The sequence below is a fragment of the Xenopus laevis genome, chromosome 1S (genome assembly GCF_017654675.1).
Source record: "Xenopus laevis strain J_2021 chromosome 1S, Xenopus_laevis_v10.1, whole genome shotgun sequence".
Lineage (NCBI taxonomy): Eukaryota > Metazoa > Chordata > Amphibia > Anura > Pipidae > Xenopus > Xenopus laevis.
In genome coordinates this window covers 174105583-174118176 of record NC_054372.1, presented here as the reverse complement: position 1 = coordinate 174118176, position 12594 = coordinate 174105583, and the positions used below count along the sequence as shown (strand labels likewise).

The 12594-nt window shown below is 40.0% G+C and overlaps 1 long non-coding RNA gene across 3 annotated transcripts; it reads right to left on the bottom strand.

Moving 5' to 3' along the window:
• Positions 1-302: 302 nt before the first annotated feature.
• On the bottom strand, positions 303-11166 carry LOC121399516. Of its 3 annotated transcripts, XR_005965108.1 has the most exons (4): positions 10599-11166; positions 5787-5876; positions 2802-2941; positions 303-465 (listed from the first exon to the last, which is right to left on the bottom strand). It is a non-coding gene; the product is annotated as an uncharacterized LOC121399516 (long non-coding RNA). The 3 variants fall into 3 exon arrangements; XR_005965109.1 differs by lacking the exon at positions 5787-5876; XR_005965107.1 differs by lacking the exon at positions 10599-11166 and having other exon boundaries at positions 5787-6014.
• Between the last annotated feature and the right edge of the window lie 1428 nt (positions 11167-12594).

The following is a 12594-nucleotide window of genomic DNA, read 5'->3' as shown; positions in this document are numbered from 1 at the left end:
ATCTCTAGGATGACTGTTTCAAAAGCTGACAATTCTTTGGAATGAGGGCTAATAGACGATGGGGCTGGTGCCTTGATAATATTGCTTGAAATTAAAAAAGGCAAGTCTCTGGCTCCTTTCAGATGCAGATGGTGTGAGTTAGATATTTTAAGCTTGACATCAATATTGCAGCATAGCAGCAAGTTCAAGGAGTCTGAGCAGATCCCCAATGCCAATTAACGTCTCCTGTCATATTTATGTCTGTCCTTTTCTCCCCTGTGTCTTTATTTTCCCTCCTGATGGAGTCACTTCATAGATCAATGCAGAGCGAACACGCACATTTTATTATTTTAATTAACTCTTGTGAAACATCTGTACTGCTGGTGCCGGAGTATGGAAACTTGGCTTGCCACCATTGTCTGGCTTTAAATTTATTAGAAGAGTACATTCATATAACGTGCTTCTCATCCACTGAACTTCTTTACACTGGAAATTAAAGAAAATGGTGAACTATATTAAGTTATATGCCTCCAGAAACTCTTCCTCTACTTTTATTTTGTAAAAATACTGGTTGAATAGTCTTAAAGGAACAGTAACAAAACACCAACACCAACAAAAGAAAAGGTTTTAAAGTAATGAAAATACTGTGCTGCTGTGCTATTGCCCTGCACTCTACTCTATATAAACGCTACTAAAGTTTATATAAACAAGCTGCTGTGTAGCCATGGGGGCAGCCATTCAAAGCTGAAAAAGGAGAAAGGGCACAGGACACACAGCAGATAACAGATAAGCTCTGTAGTATACAATGGGATTCTTCAGAACGTATCTGTTATCTACTGTGTATCATGTGCTGGATGGCTGCTCCCAGGGCTACACATCAGTTTGTTTATATAACTATAGTTGTGTTTCTAAATGTTTAAACAAAACAGGGATTTGTAAAATGTATAATGAAGCAATAGCATTCTTAATGAAGCAGATGCAATTTGAGTGTAGGACTGGCCAGTTATGGTATGACTTTGATGTAGTTGGCCAGCTTAAATATATTGAAAATGAAAATGTAGTGAAATATAGTGAAAATATAACCAGGTTGCAACCCTAAGTATAGATTATATGACAGTTATTTTATTAACCACAAGTCTTCTTGGGGAGTTGTTTGCTTTTATAAAGTTTAATGGAAGACCAGGTCAGGATCTACTGCACAGAGACAAAGAGGTGCATTATATTTGCCCCTTTTGTTCCATATTGCAGTTGCATTTGCATTTAAGTGTGTTTCCAGTTGTATCCCGAGGGGAACTGGAAAGGCTGCTGAGCACGGGCAGGTTTGCAAAATCCCTCTTTGTGACTCATTTACCAAAATCACATTCCGAACAGGAATTCAGTGGGTCTGACAAATTCTTTGTGTGCTTTGCAGGAAATCAGCAGCTCAACGGAATCCTGACGAAAGAACCAACTGATAATTCAAACACAGTATTTTTATAAATGTAATCTTCAGTATTTGAAGGCTGATGATCCCATTTCCACATTTTCTTATTTTTTTTAAAAAAAAATCTCCTGGTAGAGCAATGAAAAATATTTATGGATTTATTAACTTTGAGGATATTTTCTAGATCTGTAGAATTTAAGGTGAAATATGAAACACAAGACATAAAATAAACATCCCAAGTGTTACATGAGTATGTGCCATGTTGATTTTGTCCCGACAGGTCTTCTTGTTCTCACATTCATGGCTGTTCTGTTCCATGGTTAGACCCAGCTCTATCATGGCAGCCGTTATAGCTTCTACGTGCGGCTGTATGAAACCTCTCCCCACATCTGATCTCAATTACATCATCTTTTTCTGCGTACAGTGTGGTAAAGGAATAAGGAGGTTAACTGGAATTATAGTATTTTTTCTGGATTATATAACCCTTTGGGATGAAATGATTTACTTGGGATTAAAAGATCTAAAAGTCTAGAAGGGAGACCTTTTGAAACTTGAAAGATATCAGCCTTTGAGTGGAAATGTACAGAAAATTAGGAATTCCATTTAAAAAATGCATTTGTTACAGAATCTTTTGTAATATAAAGTGTGCACCACTCCAGGTAACACAAAGCAGTTAACCTTTCACTGTAGAAGGGTGCTGGGAGTTATAAAGCAAAGACAATTTATACAATAGATTTGTCCAAAGGCAGTTGTACATATCTATTGTATATCCTGAAATATCTAGAATTTTAACATAAATGAGGTAATTTATGTCCACTACCACAAGTGCAGAGAGTCAGTGGCTAGATGGATTGTTCTGAATGGAAGTGGGACAAGATATTGTCTCTCTCTCTCACCTCTGAATATGCTAATGTCTCACGGAGGATCTTAGAAAAATTATCGGATAAGGTGGTTTGGGGTGTCCTAACTCTTTGCCTGTCATTGTAATAATGTATATGGGTCTAAGGTTCCCACTGCCTCTCAGTGTATTACTGTATATGGGGCTAAAGTTCCCACTGCTTCTCATTGTATTTAATGTATTTTGGGTGCCACTACTTCTCCCTCTCACTGTATAATGTATTTACGATCTGGAATGATGTACCTTTATTATATTGTGCATACTGTGTGTATATAGCTATATCTCCTTTACCGTACAAGAGGTTAACGGTACATGGTCATAGTGTTTTTTAGCTGGCAGAAAAATATCTGAAGCCACCATAAATTATTGGGAGCCAGTATAAGCAGTTCTGCCTGTTCATCCATTTGCCAGGACAGTACAGTCCAGAAGCTTATGGAGGCACTATCAGTTCAGGCAGCTCACTCATTTAGCAGTGGTGTTAGGGAGATGTTATCCTGTTACCTTCATTAGCTTCCTATTGTTCTGTTGATGAACTGCCGATGGGTTGCTGTGGGAGGAGGGGTGATATCACTCCAACTTGTAGTGTAGCAGCAAAGAGTGACTGAAGATTACCATAGCACAAGTCATATGACTGAGGACACCTGCGAAAACAAAAGCATGTCTAACACCATGTCAAATTTCCAAAATTTTTAATTTTTTGTTTGCTCCTTTAAAAAATGGATTTCAGTGCAGAATTCTGCTGGAACACCACTATTAACTGATGCGTTTTTAAAACAAACATGTTTTCCACTGACAGTATGCCTTTAAGAGATACTGGCTTTTGATCCAATTAAATAGCAGAACAGTCTGTTCAAACTCTCCCAAAGGACTTACAGCTGTTTTGTTGGCCAAGTAGTAAGGCGGATATCAAGTAGCACTGTTTAGACAGCAGTGACCTGCCAAAGAGAGTTTGCAGGAGGATATATTTTATATTTCACCCTTACAAAAGCCATCATAACTCAGTAACACGTAATAATAGAATAGAATAGAATAATAGAAATATAACCGGTCTAGCACAGTTAGAATAAAGTAAGTCATTGTGTGATTGGTTGTTATGAGCTACTGCACTGGTCAGGGCCGTGCCAAGCCAACCGGGCACCCTAGGTAACCCTGCCAGTCACTGCACTCCCCCAGTGTGTGTGTGCTCCTGACAGCGACAGCGCATGTCCGTTAGCAGAGTGTAGAGCAACAGAGAGGAGGGGAGGGAGGGGAGAGTGACAGAGGGGAGCAAACACAAACTAGGGGTAGGCACAAAACATTTTAACAGGTACCTGCCCAGCGCCCCCCTAATGTTGTGCCCAGCTGGTGCTTCTTTTGCCTACCCCTAGTTCCGGTCCTGGCACTGGTGCAGTCCTACCACTATGATAATAAAGGACTGAACATTAACAAAGGATAATAATTCCCTGAAGCAAAGGTCCATAAAGACAATGAAATTGAAAAGAGATTGTGCATTTCAACAGTTAAAAAGAATATCCGAAAATGAGCCAGGAAAGTGCTTTCGGGAAAGATAGATGATCTTTCATAGGAAGTTGGGGATATTGACTTTTCAAAAGCCAACACTAAATTATTAGGATAAAAACCTACATTGTTACGGGTTTTATCATGCCCAGTTAATAATTCATCTCACCAGAATCTTCCAACTGAATTTAAATAAGAAAGAAAAATAATTGTGATTAAAAACTGAACAAAAAGCTACAAATATCCCAAGTCAGATCTTCAGAACCTCGAGAATTAATCCCTGAATTTAGCCATAATAGACCTACAAAAATAATTGACTAGGGCAGAGTTAGTTCACTTTCAACCATGTGGAGAAGATGGTCAATCATCCAAGATGCACTAGGTAATATATTTCCTTATAAAGGCCCCTTTCCACATTGTACAAAAACCTCATATCTCCACCTAAGTGGGAGAAGAATCTAGAGGTACAGATAATACCCAACACATGCAAAATGAATTAAAACCTGTTATCCAATGTTACCATTAAACTCAAAGCTATGCTGTAAGTACAAGAGGAGAGCATGTTTCTCTGCATCTGGTTCAAATGAGACAATGAAAGGGTTTTGGAAGGATCTACCATTATCCACCAGGTAAGCACAATAAATCAGAAAGACAAAGTTGCTCTCTAGTGACTCCTCTGCCAGTCATTCCTCACTGTGCATGAACTTCTAGTAATATTAGTATAAATCCTGAAAATGCAAATCAAGTGATCCTCCCATAGCTAAGAATAGTTTATATGTTTAGAACAACAGGTATGGGGCCTATTATCTGGAATACTTGGGGGTTTCCAGATCAGGTGTCTTTCTGTTATTTGAAACATCATAGCTTAAACCTGCTAAAAATTATTTAAACATTACATAAGTTTAATGGCATTGTTGTCTCCACTAATAATGATATATTGGCTGGGATCCTGTACAAGGAACTGTTTTGTTATAAAAAATGCATTATGTTTTTAATGCTGAATTATTTTATTAAATTAGAGTTTATTGGAGACATCCTTCCGGTAATTCAGCACTTTCTGGATAAAGCATCCTATACCTGTACAAGGAAAAGAAATAGCCTTAAAATCTGCTCACCTCTCTGAGTACACGTTTAAAGGAGACCATAAAGAAGTAGCTATAAATGTTGTACATTATGTTTTGGGCTTCTGCACCAGCCCAAGGCAACCACAGCCCTTTAGCAGTAAAGATCTGTGTCTCCAAAGATGCCCCAGTAGCTCCCCATCTTCTTTTCTGCTGATTCACTGCACATGCTCTGTGCTGCTGTCACATACTGAGCTTAGGGACCCACTCACAATATACAGTACACATAGAATAGAAATGTCACAATATAAGGCTGATTAGTAATTAATACAGATAATTACTACATGGCAGCACAGAAACCAGTGCAATTAGCATAAGAATTTAATAATCAGCCCTGTAGTATCAGCTTATATTACAGACCAACCTTATTTTCTGCTGGATAATTTGTGACAACCCCTAAACTTAGCTTCTCAACCGCTGCTCAGAGCCCAGTGAGCATGTGAGTGTCACAGACACTTTCCAAGATGGCGACCCCCCGTGACAAGTTTGAGTTTGAGTTTCATTGCTGCTATTGAGAAGCTGAAACTTCAGGCTGTTGCAATAAATGCAGTATATAAAATATTGCATTTTTAGCCACATAAATTTTTAGGGTTTAGTTCTCCTTTAATACAGGAAACATATCTGTCATTAAAATGCTCTACAGACAAACACAGAATGTTTAATTCTCCATGGGGGGACCAAAGAAAGAAGCAGGAGTAGTTCACATCTGGTTTGGCCTTCATGCCGTGTTAAAGGGCACATGTGAAGGTATTTTGATCTAACTGACATTCACATTATGAAATTGTAGGTGATTTTCATGCAAGGCAGTCAGGTTTGGTTTTCAAAGTAAAATAATCTTTTACACGTGAAATCAGATTAGACTTATTACCTGGAAGTCATGTATCACCCCATTGACATGGAGATAACCAGGGATGTGAGTCTTGCAGGGTCGTACCTACAGAGGAAGCAGACCCTGCAGCTGCAGGGGGGCCCATGAGATATAGGAGGCCCCATGAGGCCCAAATTAAAAGCAATTTCTACATATACTTGTAAAACAGGACAACCTATGGTTATGTTGGGGGCCCTAAAATTAATAAAGAAAATAGAGTTGTTATAATGCCCTACACATGAGCCCACTGTATAGTTAATGTTCCATATGTTAGAGAATGTTTGGGGGAACCCAGTTACCCAAAAAAAAATGTAAGGACTTTTGCTGGCTATCACTCTTAAAAAAGGAAAAGACGCCAGCGTTTTTTGGACTTAGAAACTTTTTCCACAAAAAATATGATGTAAGTAACAGAAGATTGAGGAAGATCTATGCGCTCCAATAAACTTCGCCTGGTCAGAGGTGGCGAAGGCAAGTCTGGCGAAAGAGGTAACATTCAGTAAAATCCACATCATTGTGATACCCATGCAATATGCTTTTGTTTGCTGCTGAGTTTATTTGAAACAGATATTGCACCAAAGCCAAGACTTTCCTTTTGCCTTATAGGGAAAGATCTGAACTTCCTACCATTTTTAATGTTATCTGTTTAATGAACCATGCCTTCCTGCTTTTCCTATTTAAATGCAGCTGGGTGTGTATAATATAAGTTAAATTGGAAGGAGGGGAGGCAATGGAGGAAGGCTGGGACACCAATACACAGTCAAAAACTGTTTGTGGGTTGCTGAAGGATGCTGGAGCATGGCATGTTGCATATCCCTCATGTTATATTTAACATGTTTAATATATGTCCTCTGTCATGTCCTTTGTACATATTATAATATTTTGTGTGCTGTATGGTCAAAATCAATCCCGTCTGTCACATATGGAAATACCTCTTCATAGCATGATCCATATCATCTGTACAAACATGAAAGCATGGGGTTTCAATACTATCTTTAAAGAAAATACTGCTTGCTTAACCCCATCATGCCAGTAGATATACCTCAAGTACAAGGAAACATGCAGAATGGAAGGTACCTGTTGAATATCAGGCATATATGGAAATACCTCTTCATAGCATGATCCATATCATCTGTACAAACATGAAAGCATGGGGTTTCAATACTATCTTTAAAGAAAATACTGCTTGCTTAACCCCATCATGCCAGTAGATATACCTCAAGTACAAGGAAACATGCAGAATGGAAGGTACCTGTTGAATATCAGGCATATTCCTACCTTTATATTGCTAGTTGTTGTTAAGTTAAAAAACAGCTAGAGGGCTAAATGCTGAACATCAGCACCAAATTTATAAGTGGTTGTACCCTAGGCACAGCCCTATACAAGCCCCCCACCCACCCAATCAGCACATGCACTGGACCTCTCAGCTCTGGATTTGGCTGCAAATGTCTGGCAGTGGGGAATTCTTTTATAATTTTATATATATAGGCCTGAGAGGGTCATTCTCCCCCAAGCTATCACCCTAAGCATATCCTTAGGTGCCTATATAAAAACACTGACTCCACTGCTACCTTCCAACATTTTGGAGATAAAAAGAGGGACAACATTTTTTGACCATGCCCATTTTTTGGCCACACTCCCTAATTACCATGTTCATTTTACAAAATGTAGCAGGTTATGAAAGTTTGAACAATTTTCTGTGCATTTTTTTTCAGTTATTACAGTTTTGCTAATGAAGGTGAATTGCCCTGAGTCTAACTTTTCCCAAGGGATTTCCTTATCTAAATTGTTACTTTTACTTATTTGCTTATCTCAAAATTGTTATAAAGTATCTTATTTGCACCTGTTAGCTGTTCTGGGCTCTCTGCCAAAAGCCCATTAAGTTCAAAACTTTGTTTCTTTTTCTGTCTGTTCAGTGCAGAGAAAGTCAGGACTGCGGGTTGAGCTGTCAAAAGTGGGACTGTCCCGCTGAAAACGGGACAGTTGGGAGGTATCACCAACTCCCCACCCCCCCTCTGATTTTTTGAAGCCCTCACTCTCGCTCCAACATTGATGTCCTGGTGCAGTGTCAGCAACTTATTACTTGCAAATAAGATAAAAGGAAAATGTATCTTTTTATTAATTTAAAAATATTTTTTAAGCACAAGTTGTATTTATTGTGTTTATGTTGACCAAAGCTGTAACGCCCAAAAAACCCAATACATATGTAGGGAATTAGTGCAAAACCCTTGCACTTATCCCTGTAAAGGCACAGACATAGATCCTGTGTCTATGTGCTGTAAACTGCTACCTAGCAACCAGCAGTGCAGCAGGAAGTGACGCAGCAGCTAGTGAGTGGCTGGCAGGAAGAGGAAGTCACAGATACTGGCAGAAAGAACCACATGGTAGACAGAGAAAGAGACCAGAGAGCTGCTGGCAGGCCCAGAGAGCTGAGAGGTTTCACCAAAAGCAGACATTTGGATCAAGTTTGTTGCTGGGTGACTAATCTCCCCATAACTGTTTCCACCAATTAGTGTTCTGACTTATGAGCCGAAACAAGAATAGAACACATTTAAGTAATACTTATCCATCAGCCATGCAGCAGTTTCACTTTAGCTGGAAATTACCAATTCTGAGACTTATATTAGGACAACCCTCTATACTGCATGACCTTTAAACTTCCACATTTCTCTTCCATATTTCTTTGATCTAGTAAATGGAAAAAAGCAAAAAATCATCAGACAAAGCAATCGGAGCTATTCATTTTTTCCTTAGGGTGAAACAAATTCCTTCCAGACTACCAAATAGCTATGATATTAATGCTGTTTTACTGCTTTTTTTTTCAACTTGCCAAATTCAGCTCCAAACTTTTCGCCTACAGCCACTTGAAAAAGTATTCAAGCCCTTGTCAACTGTCAATTACTCGTTAACACCTGATCAGGAAAGTATTCAAATGAATTGCTCCATTTAGCAAAGATTTTCTTTTTTGAATAAGGTGTAAATTTGTAAGGATGTGTTTGGCACAAGCTCTATTCTGTGATATGGGGTGTTAGGGCTCAGCAACAGCTGTAAGCATAAGTATTTAATCCCCACACTTTAATATTTTGCAGACACCTTTTGCAGCAATAACAGCTATACATCTTTTAGGGGTTAGCATGTACAAGCTTGGTAATTTTGTGGTATTATGGCCCATCCCTCCAGGCAGTATTTCTCTGTGTCATTTTGGTTAATCGGATGGCACTTCAATACGTCAGTTGGAACAAAACCACAGGATCTGGGGTCCAGGGCCCACTAGGGTCCCATGTACCTTGTGGGGTCCTTAAGGGCTGGGGCCCAAAAGGTTTTTTCCTGGTGTTCCTCTGGCACAGTCCAACCCTTCAGGACTTGGGTTATTTTAGAACAGGAAAAGAGAGATACAAGTACTTCTTAAATGGGCCACACTTTTGTACCCCTCTAGCAGTTTAGTCCAGATTAATAGAAAATGAATCCTTTAATTTCCTTTAATACATTGATTTGTGATTAAAATATTTAGGATAAGCCTAATTTACCATTTTTATCACTTTGGAACCCTCTCGGTTTTGGTTGTTGAGTCACTGCAATGGAAGAACTGGTCAGAAATAAGTGCTAAAAGCTGCTGTATATTTACCCCTCAAGTCTTAAAGCTGTTCTTGCTGCCATGGGTCTCTACAAGCTACTGTATATAAACAAAGGTTAAGGTTAAGGCTTGATATTTTCAAAATATGCTTTTGGGATGACTAGCCAGCAGCCCTCTAGTTGATGTGCAGCCTCCAGCATCCCACCAACAATCATAGATTGGAATTTTCCCCCTTTCTGTATTGCGGCAGTCCACTTTCCAGCTCTGCCTATATTGCCAGCCCGCTTTCAAAGCTCGCAATGCTAATCTAAGTGCATTAACCATCAGCATCTACATCCCTAAACAGCACCCTTGCCTTTATTGTTTGTCCCTTATTGATATTTCTCCATCAGCCTTCAGATAATATCTTTTGTTTAAGCAGTCAACTGATCTACAGTGGCCCACAAAACCTTCTAAGTTGATTGTAAAAAGCTTTTAATGGATCATACCTGACTCATAGCACTTTAAGTTCTTTTATTTATAGGTTACTTAATTATAAATGACATTTCAATGCAGCTTACAAGCCTCCCATATTTTATCAGTGCAGACAGATTGGCTTTAGGTGTTTAACAGCTTGGTCCTGTTGGAAGATGCAAAGTGGACATGCAAACATTTTATTTTTAAACTCTAAAATCTGCTTTACTGTAATAGCACTAATCAGCAACAAATAAGATATAATTTGGCGCAACACTAATAGACACCTTGTAAAACTTACAAATGGTATACAAATGCATGGAGGATTTGATTGTGGCCTCATATAAACCCCCCCCCCATTCTTAAGAAAGGTATTTGTAGTAGATTGAGAACCTGTGTAACTAAAGACCCAACTCAAACATTGGATAGGCCCCCACCTAATATTCACCTCTGTACAACCATATCACAAATCACCTGCAGCTCCCTCACCCCCAACCCTCCGTCCATCCATATTGCTCAGTACCTGCCTGTGAGATAATGCTTTGACCTTTTGTTACAATGATGTTACAGTTCCTCTGGTCCCCAGGCTCAGATGTGGTCTGTTCCATGATACATTATAAAGATGAATATGATACTACATGACTGGTTAACAAATATAAAACACTGACATGTTGCTATGGAGCCAATTATTTTCAGAATAGCAAATGTTCACCCGAGACATTGCTTTGCTTGTCCTTCATTTTGAGCTTAAGTAATATAAACAAGTTCAGATTCAAACCAAATCTTACCTTAACTGGCCTTCAGACTGAGCATTTAGCCACTGCTTTTTGGCCCTTCTGGACAGCCTCAAAGTTTGGGAGATTCCACCCAAGGGCAATTGGGTCGATCTTGTCCTGTGGATTAATGCATGCTGAGAATCTGCTCCTACAACACAAATCAGATGCTACTTTGCACATGGAACTCTGTGTTTAATTGGGTGCAGGCACGTGCAGGGGTTTTTGATGCTGAAATTCAAAATCTCATGTTTTTGTGCAGAAACCCACCAAGTGTGCTTGCACCCAGGCCATGCAATGGTTCTGGGTGCAGACATAGAAGCTGCAGATTCTCGTCATAAGAGAAGGCCCGGATTTGTGGCGAGGCTCAGCAGCATTCTTATTTTTGTAGCAAAGCACCTGGTATCTGTTGATTTTATTAAACGGCCAGCGGTCCACCAGTGTCCAGGAGGAAGACTGCGCACTCGCGAGGGGAGAAGGGCACGCTTGCGAGGGGAGGGAGTTTTACCCTTTAGCTTATGGGTGGCGAAGCAGAAATTCAGCCCTGCATAGGAGTGGATTGTCAGCTTGCATTTATCCATAGGCCAAGGTTCACTGTGTGTGGAATTATCTTAAGGATTTAGGAAAAAGTTCCTTATGTTTCCTTATAATATTCATTTCAATAAATGAACAGATGAAGGAACCTTGTTATTGCGGAACATACTTTTTTCATTTAGTTTTAATTATGAAAAATCTATGGTTTTTGTTATTGCTTAAAGGAAAACTAAATCTTAGAAGTGAATATTGCTTGAAATGTCATATTTTGTATACTAAACTTAGTGAGCCAGCCTAGAGATTCTGCATCTTCATATTAGTAATTATCCAGGCCGTCAAAGTTGTCACAAGAGTTTCCCATCTTGGATTTTGTTAGGAGGGTCTGCGACACTGCACGTGGTCAGTGGGCTCCGAGCAATTGTTGAAAAGCTAAGTTCAGGGGTTGTCACAAATCTCAAGCAGAAAATGAGGACTACTTGTTTATAAACTGATGCTACAGGGCTGATTATTAAATTCTGATGTTAATTGTGCTGGTTTCTGAGCTGCCAAGTAATAATTATCTCTATTAATTACTGATCAGCCTTATATTGTGATATTTGGGGAAGGGGGAACAGCAGGGCAGCAGTGACTCTGCAATCGTCTGGCCCTAGCCATAAACTATTTCTAAAAAAGGTTTGGGGCCCCAGCTCTAGGGGAACACAAGTCTTAAGGTTGTCATTTTTCACATGCCATTGGTGCAAAATATGCAACAGTCACATCAAAGTAACTAAACACAGGACCCATGCATTATATACCCTGGGACAGCCACATACCCAGACTGGCAATCTATGGATTCAGGCAAATGCCAGAGGGGCTGCTGTAAGATGCCATAGACAAATTAGTAGGCCAGTAGCTGCTATTTTGGCCTCTGTATACTTGAAATGCAAGGGCCTATTTTGAATCCCAGTCTGGGCCTGGACAGCCAATTCCAATCTCCTTAAGGGTAGGGACACACTGGGCGATTTGGGGAGTTTTAGTCGCCTGGCGACTAATCGCCGCGACTTTTCTCCCCGAATGCCTCCCCTCGCTCTGCGCCTGGCTAAAATGAAAAATCGCCTGCGCTAATCACACGCGGCGATTCGTTTTCCGAAATCGCCCGAAGTTGCCTCACGAGGAAACTTCGGGGGACTTCGGAAAACGAATCGCCGCATGTGATTAGCGCAGGCGATTTTTCATTTTAGCCAGGCGCAGAGCGAGGGGAGGCATTCGGGGAGAAAAGTCGTGGCGATTAGTCGCCAGGCGACTAAAACTCCCCAAATCGCCCAGTGTGTCCCTACCCTAAAGGACATGTCAAACCCCCAAATGAAAATCTTATCAGTGAAAGGTCTCACTGCATTCTTGAAATACTTGCCACTCCGGTCGCTGAAGAGTAAACAGGGAAGCTGCTTCGTTTCCTTGTTCTCTCTGCATATCAGCAGCTCGCTCAAGTCCCTCTCCC